This window comes from Monodon monoceros, unplaced genomic scaffold (assembly GCF_005190385.1).
Source record: "Monodon monoceros isolate NGI ecotype Baffin Bay Population unplaced genomic scaffold, NGI_Narwhal_1 Super_Scaffold_6, whole genome shotgun sequence".
Taxonomy (NCBI): Eukaryota; Metazoa; Chordata; class Mammalia; order Artiodactyla; family Monodontidae; genus Monodon; species Monodon monoceros.
The window spans coordinates 35,376,632-35,392,527 of NW_021703783.1; positions in this window are offsets into that span (position 1 = coordinate 35,376,632).

Below are 15,896 nucleotides of genomic sequence, written 5' to 3' on the forward strand. Positions count from 1 at the left end.
TATTTATTTTCAGGTCCTGCAGATCATTTTAAACTTCATAATTTTGTTTATTAGTCACTCACTTTCTTGTTTGAGCTTTTGATCATTTATTCCTTTATCTGGCCACTCATTCATTAATTTATACATTTATCATCAAATATTCAATGATCTAATAATACGTGCCATTCCAGCTGCATTTATACTTTATAAAGGTGTGGGTTTTCGTTTAAGCATATTTCTGTTACATCTGGAAAACCAATCTGTTTTAAAGCACATCCTGAACACTGGCGAGACACATGAATCAGCCTTAATGGTAATGAGTGAATGTCTACAACTCAGGTTCTTGGCCATCTTGGGGAAGGCAGGCCACGGGCAATAATAAAAATAGTTTACACCAACAGGACCCTGCCATGGGCACCTGGTGCTAATTACAAGTGTTTTCCATGAATAAACTAGCTTAATCTTTATGATGGTCAGTCATGTTCTCATTTTAGAGAGGAAGAAACTGAGGCAGAGGGCCTCAGCTTCAGTAATGTTGTAAAAGATACAGAGCTTTTTAAATGCTGGATCCAGAAGAACAATATTACACATCTCAAAGTGTTTTTGTGAAAATTAAAGCAGAAAAATCATGTAACTTGATAATATCTCGATCAACATGAAGAAAAAGAGACTACAGAATAATTGTTTTTGTAATCGCACCAAATGACCAATTTAAAATGTAGCCTCTAGAGGGGATTTGAATCTGCCACCTACTAGCTGTGTGACCTTGGGCAAGTTGTTTCACATCTCTGTGCCTCAATTTCCTCATCTGTAAATTGAGGAGAGTGATTATGAGGATTAAATGAAATAATAAATATAAATAATTTAGCATGCATCTGGCTCATGATAAACACTTAATAAGTATTAGCTATTGTTATCATCGTTATTTTGCTGTCACTATTTCTACTCCTCCCTGTGAGAGAGGGGAAAGCTGGTAAAACAGCAAATTAGATTAGGATAAAATCTTTGATGTAAGCAAAGTCAGCAACTTGAACCTCATGCAACTGAAACATCATATTTTATAAAACTGATAAAGTTCCCACAACGTATCATGCAAATTACTGTAGTGCCCAGATGATATCATGCCAAGAAGAAATTTATCAAGGAAGAATAGAACTGGTTAGAAAATAACCGATTCTTTGCAATTCAGTTTGTATTTAGTGAGTCTTCTGTGTGTGGAGTGCAGTGCCTGGCCTTTTGGGGGATAAGGCAGGTGGCTCAAAACAGGGGACGCAGAGATGGTTCTTCCACCCAAAAGTGTCAGTCTTACGGGTAAAGCAAGTCACATATAGAAAAAGCTTAAATAGCAAAACCTGACAGGAAGCAGAAAGTGATGTAATCATTGCTTTGGCCTGAAAGGGAGAGGCACTGTGTTCAGAGTCTTCAGGAAAGCTCCCTGTAGAGGATGGAACCCCTTTTAGCTGCAAAGAAGTGAGAAGTGCATCAGAGGAGGCAAATAAAGCTATGGCGACCAAGAGTTGAGGCAACTACAGGAGATGAATTTGACCGAGCAGGTCAAGAAAGTTGAAATCAATTCTCTGCAATTAACATCTCTGAGCTCAGATTTTATTTTTTGAGGTATATATGGCCTAGGAAAAACAAGCATGATTCAGACAGCGTTCATATCTCAGTCCTGCACTATTAGCTGTGTGACCATATCCATGTATTTAACCTTCTTTTTTTGTGATACGCAGGCCTTTCACTGCTGTGGCCTCTCCCATTGCGGAGCACAGGCTCCGGATGCGCAGGCTCAGCGGCCATGGCTCACGGGCCCAGCCGCTCCGCGGCACGTGGGATCTTCCCGGACCGCGGCACGAACCCATGTCCCCTGCATCGGCAGGCGGACTCTCAACCACTGCGCCACCAGGGAAGCCCTTAACCTTTTTTGAGTCTCAGTTTCCTCATCTGTAAAATGACCATAATTCATGCTCTACCTAAGTAGGTAATTATGAGGCTCCACTGAGGTAAGGGACATGACAGTGCCTAAAGAGCCATAAAGAGTTCTGTGAATGTAATGGAATTTTCTAGCGGTGCCTGTTTTTAAGGTTCCTGCCCTTTGCTGGAACCCCTACTTAAAAAACGTGTAACCTAAATGGTATACAGAGCAAGTTTCTCCTTGTGCAGTCTTTTTTTTTTTTTTTTTTTCCATTAAACATTTCTGGGTTCCTGCTGATTCTTTTGTAAACCACTTCCTTTTGTGGAAATCTTGAACTAGTCTTGATGTAGAAACTAGCTGCTGGGGCAATGGTCAATGAGCCAGTTTATTAAAGTTATTGCCCAATCTTTGGAGAAAGGTGGTCCCTTCTGGCTCTTTGTCATAGATTGCAACTCCCTCCCAATCCTAGAAACTTTGTCCTTAAATACTTTTAATTGACTGCATCTTGCTGTTCTGTAATTCTAGCTTGCAAAATAAGCTCTTCCTAAATATATCCTCTGATGACTACTCCAGCTTGCTATGTTTTCAATTTCTCACATCTTGGGTTATTTGAAGAAGTTTATATTTATCGAGTTCCCCAAGCAGCCCCAAGGGGAAGCAGGCTGCCCCCAGGCTCCACACACGGTCTGCACTCCTCGGCCAGAAGGGACGAGATTCACTTCCCTTTGTTTTTCACACAAGTCACTATGGTTCTGACTCAGCCACATATCTCTTCCTTTGCTATACTCTTACTCGAATCATTGCTACTCTTGATAACCAAATGCTGGGTTACTTTTATGCCTCTATGTTCTTTTCTTTTTTCTACTCATTGGAAAGTCTAATACCTTGCCCCTTTTCGTCCCCCACAAAGAGTAAAACCTAATATAAACTGATCTTCAGGTTCTCTGTCTGCGAATTTAATTAGCACAGTTGGCATTATCTCACAGGGTTGGGGGATTGAAGGAAGGAGAAAGGAAGCTGTTATTATAAAACTGGAGCCTATGTTTAAGAACAAAGTTATACTTTTCATTTTTTCCCCTGTTCTTAGAAGCAATGTATCTTGTACTTCAGGGCTAAAATGTACCTTCCTCTCTGAAATCTTGGCTATAAACCCTGGCTCTATAGTTCTTTTATCTTTTCCAGGAAGACACTTTGCAGCCAAAGCAGACGCTGGATTGACCAGCATAGTCTAGGCAACTTTTACTGTTAAAGGAAGGTCCTGATGGAAGGATCAAAGCTTTGATTGTGCTGTGATGTCTGATTCGTAACCAACCTTCACCCACGCCTCCCTCCCCCTCACACTTTTTCCTCTTTATCTCCTTCTGATTTGCAGTGATCTTCAGATACCTTTTCTTCGGACCAAGTGGGATCTAGAACTCCAACATGGCACCCTTCTACTTTACAGTGCAGAGTCCCTGTCGGCCTCAGATGGAATAGTCTGGAGCTAGAGGTCTCTCATGAACACGATGTTTTGGTGTGTTTGCATCAGATTCCTGTTGCAGAGTTTAGGAAGCGAATCTGGTAACCGCCTAAACGAAAACACTTCCCCTTACTCTCTACGTCAAAGAGAAGTTACCTGAAATGTTTGCCAACTTTGAGGAGTGAAGACAACGCTCTGTATTTTAAGGAGGCCTCAATGAATAGGGCAAGGACCTTGGCTTCACTAGCTGGACCTGGTTACACAACTTATCTTCACTTTCCTCTTATATCGGATGAGGTGATGCTGTCTCCCTCGCATAGTGTTTATGAGAGGGCAATGAGATAATTTAAATGAAGTAGCCATTTCTCTCAGGCAGGATCGCTTCTGTTTTGTTTACATGCTGTGGGCTAGGCCTCCTTGAAGTTTGTTTTTTGAGTTGCAGTCATGTGATTCATATTTCTGGTCAAGCCCCGGTGCTCTGGGTAGGTGTTTATGTCCACCTCCCCCCAGCTTCTGGGGGGAAGGGAGGCTTGCCGAGCTCGTCCTTTTGCTGGAGTAAGAGCCACGGAGGGCAGGACTTAGGAGCTCAGGCTGGAGCTGGGCTGCCTGGGTTCCAATGTTCTTCTTCAGGAACTAGCTGTGCCACCTCAGACAAATTACTCGGCCTCTCTGTGCTTCAATTTCCTCAGCTGTAGAATAGGGAAAACAGTGTATCCCATAGTGTGGAAAAAACTACAGGAAAAAACAAACAGACAGGCTCATAGAGGCTGTAAGAATTAAAAGAGAAAATTCCTGCATATATGTAAAAGGCTTAGGACGGTGCCTGGTTCCCGATTCGCTGTGACTGTTCACAGGACCCACCAGACTGCCCACCGCGTGGTGAGTGCTTTCCAGATGCAGGCTTGCAGACAACAGGCAGGAGAGCCCTCCTCTCACCTTGCCCCCTCCCTCTGTAGGGACCCTACGTACATACTCAAACTGCACAGGCTGATAAGAGGTACAGAGTACTGAGGAGAAGTCTGGTTCCTGTTTCTGGGAGAGCGGTCCCAGGAGGTGGGACAGCAGACGGGAACCCGTGTGCAGAGTCTGGCTCAGTATGTGAGCCTCAGAGCACTTCCTATCGACGTTGTTAGTGTCATAGCAAGGCTGTTACCTGCACACAGCCACTGCCTGGCCTCAGGCTGGGCACTGGGGTCGTGATGAAGGCCTGTGTGGGCGCCCCGAGGCTCAGGCTCTCAGCCACAGATGTTCTGTTTCTCCCGTCTTCCCCTATACAACCCTTCCCTGCCCTTCCCTGAACTTCTCCTTCACTTGGAGAATTCCTACTGCCCTTCAAGTCTCATCCTGGATGGAACTTCTTCTGGAAAGCCTTTGCTGGCCTCCAGTGATCCTCCATAGGCCCCTCTAATTCCCTCCAACTTGGTAGCCCAGGGCTCCTGGCCATATCCATCTTGGCGGTCAGTTCTGCAGGGACGGGGCTACGTCCAACGTGCTATGCTGCATCTGTAACTCCTGGCCTCTGGTAGAATAGATTCTAAAAATACGTTTAACAAATGATACATGGAACACTAGAAAGTACTACAGGGCATAAGCAGTTTCCAAGAGACATCGGCGCACTCTGTGGGGTCACCCTGTCTGCAGCGGGGAGGGTGGGGTTGGAGAGTGACAGGAGAACACGCCTTTATTGGGAACAACCCCGGACGCTTACAATTACAGGAGCAAACACACAGGCAGGCTCATAACGCCTGATTTAGAAACTAGTCCTATTATACATAGTATTAACCCCAAACCTCAGTTTTCAGTTTAGGGTAGAATTTAGGGCTTAAAAACTGAATGGAGGGCTTCCCTGGTGGCGCAGTGGTTGAGAGTCCGCCTGTCGATGCAGGGGACACGGGTTCGTGCCCCGGTCCGGGAAGATCCCACATGCCGCGGAGCGGCTGGGCCCGTGAGCCATGGCCGCTGAGCCTGCGCGTCCGGAGCCTGTGCTCCGCAACGGGAGAGGCCACAACAGTGAGCGGCCCGCGTACCGCAAAAAAAACAAAAAAACCCCAAAAAAGCCTGAATGGAGATTCAGCACAGAAAAACCACACATTAAGGACTGCTTAAATATTGTACATTTTTCTCAAAGCTATCTTATAATAGCTGTTTCTTGCCTCTTAATTGATGGTGTAGTATCTAAAGGAAAGGAGCCTGGGAAGGCTATCCCATTGTATTTTTAGAAGTACTTAAGTGAACTGTAACAACTTGAGAGTCATGGCAACGTCCAGGACGTTTTGTATTCTCCCCGGGCGGTTGATATATTACTGTCCGCCAGACGCAGTGTCTGAAGGAATTTTGCAGATCAAGGGCCAGACCTTGACAGGAGACTTGCTCTAAAACAATCATCAGCTGGGCTGAAACACCATTAAAAACATTTCTAGGTTTGCTAAGAGCGCTGTTCATAGCATCTCACCCCAGAGTTTTTATCCTCTGCTTTTTGGAGTTGTTTCCATGGGGGCCACGCCCCCATGTCATACGTGACAGCTGACAGGGGCATCGTGTAAGGTTGAGTGGTCGACTTTAAGCCTTTCTGCTTTAGCAGGAAATTTATAAAAAACAAAAAAGAAAGAAAAGAAACCTGGAGATTATCAAACTAAGTGAAGTAAGTCATCCGGAGAAAGACAAATATGTGATATCGCTTCATACAAAGGAACTTATTTACAAAACAGCAACAGACTCACAGACTTAGAAAACAGACTTATGGTTACCAAAGGGGAAAGGTGCGGGGGAGGAATAAATTGGGGGTTTGGGATTAACATATACACACTACTAGTTTTAAAATAGATAACCAACAAGGACCTACTGTATAGCACAGGGAACTCTACTCAATATTCTATAATAACCTAAGCGGGAAAAGAATTTGAGAAAGAATAGATATGTGTACACGTATAAATGAGTCACTTTGCTGTACACCTGAAACTAACACAACTCTGTAAATCAACTATACTCCAATATAAAATAAAAATTAAAAAAAGAAAATCTTTGTTCATCTTTGACTCTGGGCTCATAAAGTCTTTTATGCCCCAAATAGCTTATCTTCCAGATAAAATGTGAATTGCAGTACACACAATGATGTGTATCAAGTATAAAAGTGTGCTGGGATTTTGGATCCATCGTGAGGCTTTATTCAACTGTATATATTGGGTTGGCCAAAAGGTTCATTCGGTTTTTTCCATAAGTTAGCTCTAGTAGTGCTTAGTTGTCTTTAACTTCGTTTGAAACAGTTTTGTTAGATTGTATTGTTACAGCTGTCATATCAGCATGCATTTAAAAAAAAAAACTTATCAAAATTGGTGAATTTTTGTGTAGCCATTTTAATATTGAAGATGGAAGAAAAAAGCAACATTTTCAGCATATTATGCTTTATTATTTCAAGAAAGGTAAAAGCACGACTGAAACACACACAAAAAGATTTGTGCAGTGTATGGAGAAGGCGCTGTGACTGATCAAATGTGTCAAAGTGGTTTGCAAAGTTTCCTGCTGGAGATTTCTCTCTGGACGATGCTCCACGGTGGGGGAGGCCAGTTGAAGTTGAAAGCGATCAAAGTGACACGTTAATTGAGAACAGTCAATGTTATACCATGCAGGAGATAGTCCATGTTATACCATGCAGGGGATAGTCAATGTTATACCATGCAGGAGATGCTGAAAATCATTTTTACCAGCTTGCTTATGTTAATCGTTTTGATGTTTGGGTTCCACATAAGTTAAGCGAAAAAAGCCTTCTTGACCATATATCTACATGCGATTCTCTACTGAAATGTAATGAAAATGTTCCGTTTTTAAAACAAATTGTGATGGGTGATGAAAAGTGGATACTGTACAATAATGCGGAACAGAAAACATCGTGGGACAAGTGAAATGAACCACCACCAACCACACCAAAGGCCGGTCTTTGTCCAGAGAAGGTGATGTTGTGGATATTGTGGGTTGGAAGGAGTCCTCTATTACGAAATCCTTCTGGAAAACCAAACGACGAATTCCAACAAGTACTGCTCCAAATTAGACCAACTGAAAGCAGCACTTGACAAAAAAGCATCTGGAATTAGTCAACCGAAAACTCATAATCTTCCATCAGGATAACGCAAGACCGTTTCTTTGATGACCAGGCAAAAACTGTTACAGCTTGGCTGGAAAGTTCTGATTCATCTGCCGTATTCGCAAGATATTGCACCTTCGGATTTCCATTTATTTAGGTCTTTACAAAATTCTCTTAATGGAAAAAATTTCCATTCCCTGGAAGACTGTAAAAAGCACCTGGAACAGTTCTTCGCTCAAAAAGATAAAAAACTGCCAACCGCGTCTGGCAGTTTGGGGAAGATGGAATCGTGAAGTTGCCTGAAGAAATGGCAGAAGGTAGTGGAACAAAATGGTGAAGAGGTTGTTCAATAAAGTTCTTGGTGAAAATGAAAACGTGTGTCTTTTATTTTTACTTTAAAAACCGAAGGAACTTTTTTGCCGATCCAATAGTTTTATCATTTTAACAAATGACATGAAATTTTATACTTACTAATGAAACTCCCAGTTCTTGTTTTTCTTTCTCAACTGGAGGAAACTAAAAAAGGAAAGATTATTTTTGCTTTGGGATTGGATTTATTTTCAGCTTATTTGTTGATTTGAGGGCCCATTACAATCCCCCGCGGAGCAAGGAAAGTTCTGAGTCTGTGGACCAGACTTTCCCTCCTGCCTCTGACACTGACCAGGGCACACATGGGGGGATACGTCACTTAACTTTCTGATGGGCAGTTTCCTCATCTGAAAGGCAGGGGTAATATATCTCCCTCACGTGGTTGATGTCTATGTTCAACACATACTGGACAACAAGAATTTTTAAATCTGAATTTAGGTTGGTTTTTTTTTTTTTTTTTTGCGGTACGCGGGCCTCTCACTGTTGTGGCCTCTCCCGTTGCGGAGCACAGGCTCCGGACGCGCAGGCTCAGCGGCCATGACTCACGGGCCCAGCCGCTCCGCGGCATGTGGGATCTTCCCGGACCGGGGCACGAACCCGTGTCCCCTGCATCGGCAGGCAGACTCTCAACCACTGCGCCACCAGGGAAGCCCTAGGTTGTTTTTTTTTAGATACGTATTTGTAGGAAGAAAACTTGGATTGAGCCATAAAACCAGAGTCTGGGTTCTGCTGCTTCTTAACTCTGAACAAGTTAACTCAGAAACAGAACCTTTGGGGTCTAAGCCCCCTTGTCTTACAAATGACAAAACTGAAGTCCAGAAAAATGAAGGGCTTTGTCTAAGGCTATGCAGTAAACTAGTGACCAGGCATTGACCATAAACCAGGAGTCAAGGGATGCCTGGTCCCAGGGTTTTCCAGTCATATGTCCTGCCTTTGGTACAGAGCTATGTAGATTTGTTATATTAATTTTTTTCAGTGTCTACCTAATTTGATATTCTGAGTTCCAAAAAAAACCTGCTTTAGATGAAAAGAGGAAAATGGCAACCATGACTGACCAGGAGAAAATTATAGAGCAGAGAGCCTTAGCGCTCAGTTATAGCTCAGAAAACTGAGATTCGGAGAGATGAATGTTTGCTTGGACTTACACATGGACACACAGGCCAGCTCCTGATTCCCCACCTTTCCCCTCACATCAGAGCTGCCTCATTTTGATGGGAAATGGCAAGGTGACACATGTACTATATGTTGTTGGAAACCTTCAGTGGCTGGTACAATGCTTAGCACCCCATAAGTCTCCCTAGATGCCTTCAAAAAATTCTGCTACCAGAAGTTTCAGTATAGAGTGTTGAGTGGGGTTTACAAACTGAATTCACTGGTATAACCACCACCCCGATCCAGAAACAGAGCATTATCAGCATTCCAGAAGCATTCTGCATGTCCCCAATCAATGGGGGCATCCGGTCCTCACTTCTGATAGCATAAATTAGCTTTCTCCTGATTTTGTGCTTTAGGTATAAATGGAATAAAATAGTATGTACTCATCTGTGTCTGGCTTCTTTGGGGGAATATTTTGACGTTGACTTAGATCCAACAGAAGTAGAGGGAAAAAACTCTTTTGCATATCGCCGTTTCATATTCATGATGAAAGCTGGTATCAATATAGCAGTTGATTAGAAAGAGTGTGTAGGTGAAATTGAGTTGCAAGTCATCCTTATTGCCAAGATTTTTGTACCTTAAGTGACTCATTTTACACTAAATTATACTTTTTAGTTAGGCCAGTTGGTGTAAGTGATACAAAATTGGGGAAGGAAAGTGAAAAATAAACTCTTTCTCTTGTGTGCTTCTCTTGAATTTATTATTTTTAAACAAATGTTTGGTTTTACGGTATGTTCGGAAGAGAATGGTGAATTTTCTAAATAACTATTCTATTCCAAATCAATAGAAACTTTTGAATAAAGATCCCAGATGATTCTGTCTTAGTTATCTTTGTATTCCTATTGTCTAACTAAATGTCTGGCATATAGTAGGTATTTAATGAATCATAGCTGCTAGAATAAATGAATGATTAAATAAGTTAAAAGAAGATGGCAAACAAAGAGTCATGACTTCCTTATTCTAGAGAATATGGACCATCAGAGTACTGAGGAAGAATAAGAGACTTTCTAAATATTGGAAGAGAGTTTTGGAAGTAGTTTTGCCGTAGGGATCTAGAGTCAGGCAGCTGTAATCCTCTGGTCCTTGTGTGGCAGAGAATGCTCACTATCTCCTAGGGTCCCTTTTCCTTTGCTTCTTCTAGCGATGGGATTCCTGGGTATTAGCAAGGCACACAGCTACTCAGCTAGAGACAATATTTCACAGCATCCTTTGTAGCTACAAGACTACAAGAACAAGAAGTTCTTGCCAATGGGAAGTCACCAGAAGTGATGTGGCATCTTCTGGATATTACTTTTATTAAAAAAAATTTTTTTAACATCTTTATTGGAGAATAATTGTTTTACAACTGTGTGTTAGTTTCTGCTGTATAACAGAGTGAATCAGTTATACATATACATATGTTCCCATATCTCCTCCCTCTTGCGTCTCCCTCCCACCCTCCCTATCCCACCCCTCTAGGTGGTCACAAAGCACCGAGCTGATCTCCCTGTGTTATGCGGCTGCTTCCCACTAGCTATCTATTTTACATTTGGTAGTGTATATATGTCCATGCCATTACTTTTAAAAGACAATTCCTGCTGACTGGGAGGCGATAATGCTAGATCAGCTAGTTCTAGGGTCCCAGAGGTGAAAGTCACATATTGGTAGCAGAGTCTCCCTGCTTGCCTCTGCACTGTCAGGCGAAAGACAAACAAGCTTCAATGTTATGAAGACATTTTATTTTGGGATTTCTTGTTTTTAATTGAAAAAAGACCTTAGCATGTATCCAATGAATACAAAAATTGGTACCAGAAGTGGGATGTGACCACATAAAAAAACCTAAATTTTGTGGCATTGGCTAGCAACAAGCGGAGGTGACGTGGGCACAATATTTCATCTGGGAACATAGGCAGCACTTGTTATTCTGTGAAATATCATTTGCTAAGACAGTTACCTATTATAACTAGGAAGACAGGCTATGGGCCTACTGACCTTTAGCTCAAAGAGAACAACTCAGAATATACGTATATGTTGGCTAGTCCTCACTACTGTTAACAATGTATTATAAGAGGAAAGGGAAGTCAGGTAATTATTAGTCAGTAAGCAGAGATAGAAGGGAATATAGCTCTGATAAGGGAATATAGCTCTCATTTATGGTTTGCAATCTAATATGGCTCAGAACTTAAAAGTTGGGCCATGCAGAGTTGGAAGATCTGTGTCCCCACACAGCAGTAGTTGGAAGATCTGTGTCCCCACACAGCAGTAGATAAGTTTGATGATGGGGGTCTTTCTCATGGACCTGCTGTTAAGTATTTTACTTGGCCAGAAAATGGACATCAGGCCAAAGCAAAGACTGGATAAGAGACATTGCCTTCCTAACTGTTTCAAATGGTTGCCACTAAAGGTAGCCAATATTAAACTGAAGCAAAGAGGGAAAGGCTGAGCAGAGAGGCCAGTAAATAAAAGAGGAGGCTTGGCTCAAGAGCTGTGACCAGAGAGATCTTTGGCTACTGTTACTTTCACATGGAAGCCAGTAGATTAGAATTCCACTTGGGTTGTGTGATCTATTTGCAGAAACAAGGGTAGGCATGACTATCAGGCAGAGGGGTAGACATGGAAGAGAGTGATGTTACCCTAATAACCATTTTTACTTTCTTTCTTTTTCTAACAAAATATCCAATTCCCCCTGGCAAGTATTAGCAGGGCACACCGTTGCCTACCTAGTCACTATAGTCCCTCAGCTTTCTTTGGGATTAAGTTTACTATGTGACTCATTTCTAGCCAATGGTATGTGAGAGGGGGTTTTGTATGTTTGAAAATCATTAGTTATTTACTCTCTCTCTCCACACCCCGCCCCCTTTCCCATGTCTTTGAATAGACAAAAACTGGAGCTTCCCTGGGCCAAAGAGAAGAGCTGCATATTGATGACAATAGAGCCATCCCACTTGTGTGATATCACCCACTTCTGCACTGTTACATGGAAGAAAAACAGACTTTGGTTTTATTTAAGCCACACTATTTTTTAAGTGCCTTTGTTTCTGCTTAACCTGTAGTCCAATGAACACGTAGGCTTTTGCACACTCTCAGGTTCAATACAGGAAAGGAGAAACCACTTTAACTATTTTATTTATTTATTTATTTTTATTTATTTATTTTTTGCGTTACGCAGGCCTCTCACTGTTGTGGTCTCTCCCATTGCGGAGCACAAGCTCCGGACGTGCAGGCTCAGAGGCCACGGCTCACGGGCCCAGCCGCTCCGCGACATGTGGGATCCTCCCAGACTGGGGCACGAACCCGTGTCCCCTGCATCGGCAGGCGGGCTCTCAACCACTGTGCCACCAGGGAAGCCCCTACTTTAAGTATTTTAAACTGAAAGGGTTTTAATACAGGGGATTAGGCACTTAAAAAACATTAGAAGGGTTGAAGAAACAGGTTCTGGGCTGTTCCAAAGTCATCCATAAATGACCACAAAACTTTACAAAACTGACCCACTGGAGGTTACTACCTCTGAGACCAGCCGCAAAACTCTGCCAGGATCAAGAACTTGCTGCTGTCTCTAAACACCAAGGTATCTATAGAATGGATGCTGGAGCATGGTGCCAAGGAGCCTTAATTTTTTGCCAGAAGAAACAGTCAAGAAAGGATAAGAAAGTGGTTTCTGCCTCACTTCTGCCTTCTATATTGTCATGTCTCACTTGCATGTATCTACCTTTTGGGACACAATTTTCTTCCAGTACCCTAGCTGGAAATCTAGTTCTTGTCTTTGCAACCTCTTCAATGAGAATGAATGGAAATTAAGCGAGCAGATTCAGTCCCAGCACCCAGTTATCTCAACTCTATTCAGTAGAATGGAAATGGTATGTTACCTACCTCAAAGGGCTCATGGGAGAATTAGATGAGATTTAATATATGTGAAGCACGTATATATGACTGGCACATATTTAAAGCTCAAAAAATTGCAACCATTATATCATAAAATCATCTAGTAACTTAAAATATGTGCCTCTTTGCCACATTCATGTCCTTTTCACCAAAATGATTCATTGGTTAGGGATCGATAAGCTTGATAAAGATGCTTTTTCTGTATAATAATATAAAAGTATCCATCTCCTATTATTACAAAAGCTAGCTGCTACCTGAACATTATGAAAACATAAATTTTCTTTAGTGAATGCTCCAGAAAGTAAGAACACGCCATGGTTTGACAATAGGGTGAGGCATTAAGGCTGGAGAAAGCAGTAAGGGTCCAGTCATTTTTAGACTCTCTTCAAGAGTCAGCACTGTATTTTAGAGCGGTGGGAATCTATTGAAGGATTTTAAGTTGGGGAGAGGCATTATCAGACTTGCCTTTCAGAAAGCTCCCAGATTGCTACCTCAGAACCCTGTCAGGGGAATTTTAGGGTAATGGAATAAATTTATGTTTTCAATTAATATATACAAAATGTCTGTAGGTGCTTTTGTATACTTATATTACCTTCTGTGAATTAAAAGCCTGATTCTGATTCGTATAAATAAATGAGAGGAAAGAAAGAAGATGTCATCTTCTGTTGGTTTATAACTATGAAGGAAGCAGGTATTATGTAAGATTTTCTATGAATTGGATCCAAAGTTCTCCAATAGTTATTTAATGGCTGAGTGTGAAAAGACTTTTAAAGCATAATTTTGCTGCACTGTTACCTATTAGTGACCAAAATGTTGGTAAATTTCTTTATGTTATGTGACCAGACATTGTAATGATTCAGACATTTTACTCAGGCTCTCCTAATGAGACACCTCACACAGGGAGACCTCAAATTGATGTACAGAGAATGATCGAGCTACGTATGCTGAGGATAATCTTGCTGGACTGCCGTTTCATTCATCTGTTTGGATCTTCAGTCAAGGGTAACAAAACGATGGTAGTATTCTTAACAATTCCTTTTAAAATGAGTAGATAATATAAAGTGTGGTATGCCCTGTTTTAAAATCAATGATGTCTGAGGTAGTTATAGGACATGGCAAAACTGCAGGGATAGATATCAGGTCAAATGAAGAAAAGCCATTCAGTTGCTGAGCAAAGTTGCTGTCAGCTCTGTTCCACGACACTGGTGACAAATGCCAGTGTTGCCAGTATCATTTAAGGTAAAATGTCAGTCACAGTCCGACTTCCTTAGTCTTGAGTGTTTCCTGTGCAGTCTAAAAATACACTGGGAGAAAGTAGACTGAGCTCACGGGCTGGGAGCAATCTGCTTCATTCTGAGGAGAAACCAGACTCTTCATTCAGTATCTAACTGTGGAATACTAAAAGAAATTAAGTCATTTAAACAACCCCCAAACTATGATTTAATTTAAAAAGTGGTTATTGGATTTGATGCCTCTTAAGGTGTTCTTGGTTCTTTTTCTTCCACTCTGATAATCTAAGAGTTAGTTTCCATTATCCCAGTCCTCCTTGAATCCAGTGAAAAAAGTACAATTCAGAGTAAGTGTGACTTTCTGAAATAGTATCTTTGAAGTGTTAAAATTTTTAGAACTTTAACTCCTAGAGATATCATACGTTTGTGAGTTTGGTCAGTAATTTTACCAGTTTGATTTACTTATTGCATATTCACTGAATGCCTACTATGTGCTGGGCTACCTTGAGCAAAGACTTTCAGGGTGTGTACTCTACTGAGGTCACATTTTTCTGAACCTTCACAGTCTCCGTATTACAGACATGGAAACTGACTGCTGCCCTGCCAAGAAAGATGAGTTACCTGTGGTGACAGAGAGGGTCACTTGACTAGAGTTGCATGGATGAGCCAGATGAATTGGTCATCATTAGTCATTTTCAAGTCATGCTTACATGACCTGGAATAATGTAAACTAGTTACAAGACCTAAAATGTTATTTTAAATAGGTATTCTTAAAAAAACATGGCAGTATTCTTATGTTTTACAAAGTCTCTAAAAAGATGCAAGTTTAGATTAGATTCTTAAAAAGAATACATAAAGAAACAGGAGATATTTATTAATAATTAATAGTTTATTAAAATTCTTAAGAAATTATTTGCAGCTTTAAAATCATACAAAGATGATGAAGGGGAAAACAGGTAGGAAAATTTAGGAATCCACAAATCAATCAAAGTTATACACATTAACAAAATGAAGGATAAGAATCACATGATCATCTCAGTAGATGCAGAAAAAGCATTTGACAAGATTCAGCACCCATTCATGATAAAAACTCTCAATAAAGTTGATATAGAGGGAATGTACCTCATCATAAAAAAGTTTTTTATGACAAACCTCAGCTAACATACTCAATGGTAAAAAGCTGAAAGCTTTTCCTCTAAGATCAGGAACAAGACAAAGATGCCCAGTCTCACCAGTTCTATATAACATAGTATTGGAAGTTGAAGTCACAACAATTAGACAAGAAAAAGAAATAAAAGACATACAAACTGAAATGGAAGAAGTAAAACTATCACTAATTTGCAGATGACATGATACTATATATAGAAAACCATAAACACTTCACCAAAAAAGCTACTAGAACTAATAAATAAATTTAGTAATGTTGTAGGATACAAAATTAATATACAGAGATCTGTTGCATTTCTATACACTAATAATGAACTATTGGAAAGAGAACTCAAGAAAACAACCTCATTTACAATCTAATCAAGAAGGATACAATACCTAGGAATAAATTTAACCCAGGAGGTGAAAGACCTGTACTTTGAAAACTATAAGATATTGATGAAAGAAAATGAAGATGATACAAATAAATGGAAGGATGTACTGTGCTCATGAACTGGAAGAATTAATACTGTTAAAATGTTCATACTCTCCAAAACAATCTACAGATTCAATGCAATCCCTGTCAAAATACTCATGGCATTTTTCACAGAACTAGAACAAATTAATCCCCAAATTTGTATGCAATCACAAAAGATTTTGAATAGCCAAAGCAGTCTTGAGAAAGAAGAAAGCTGGAATTATTAT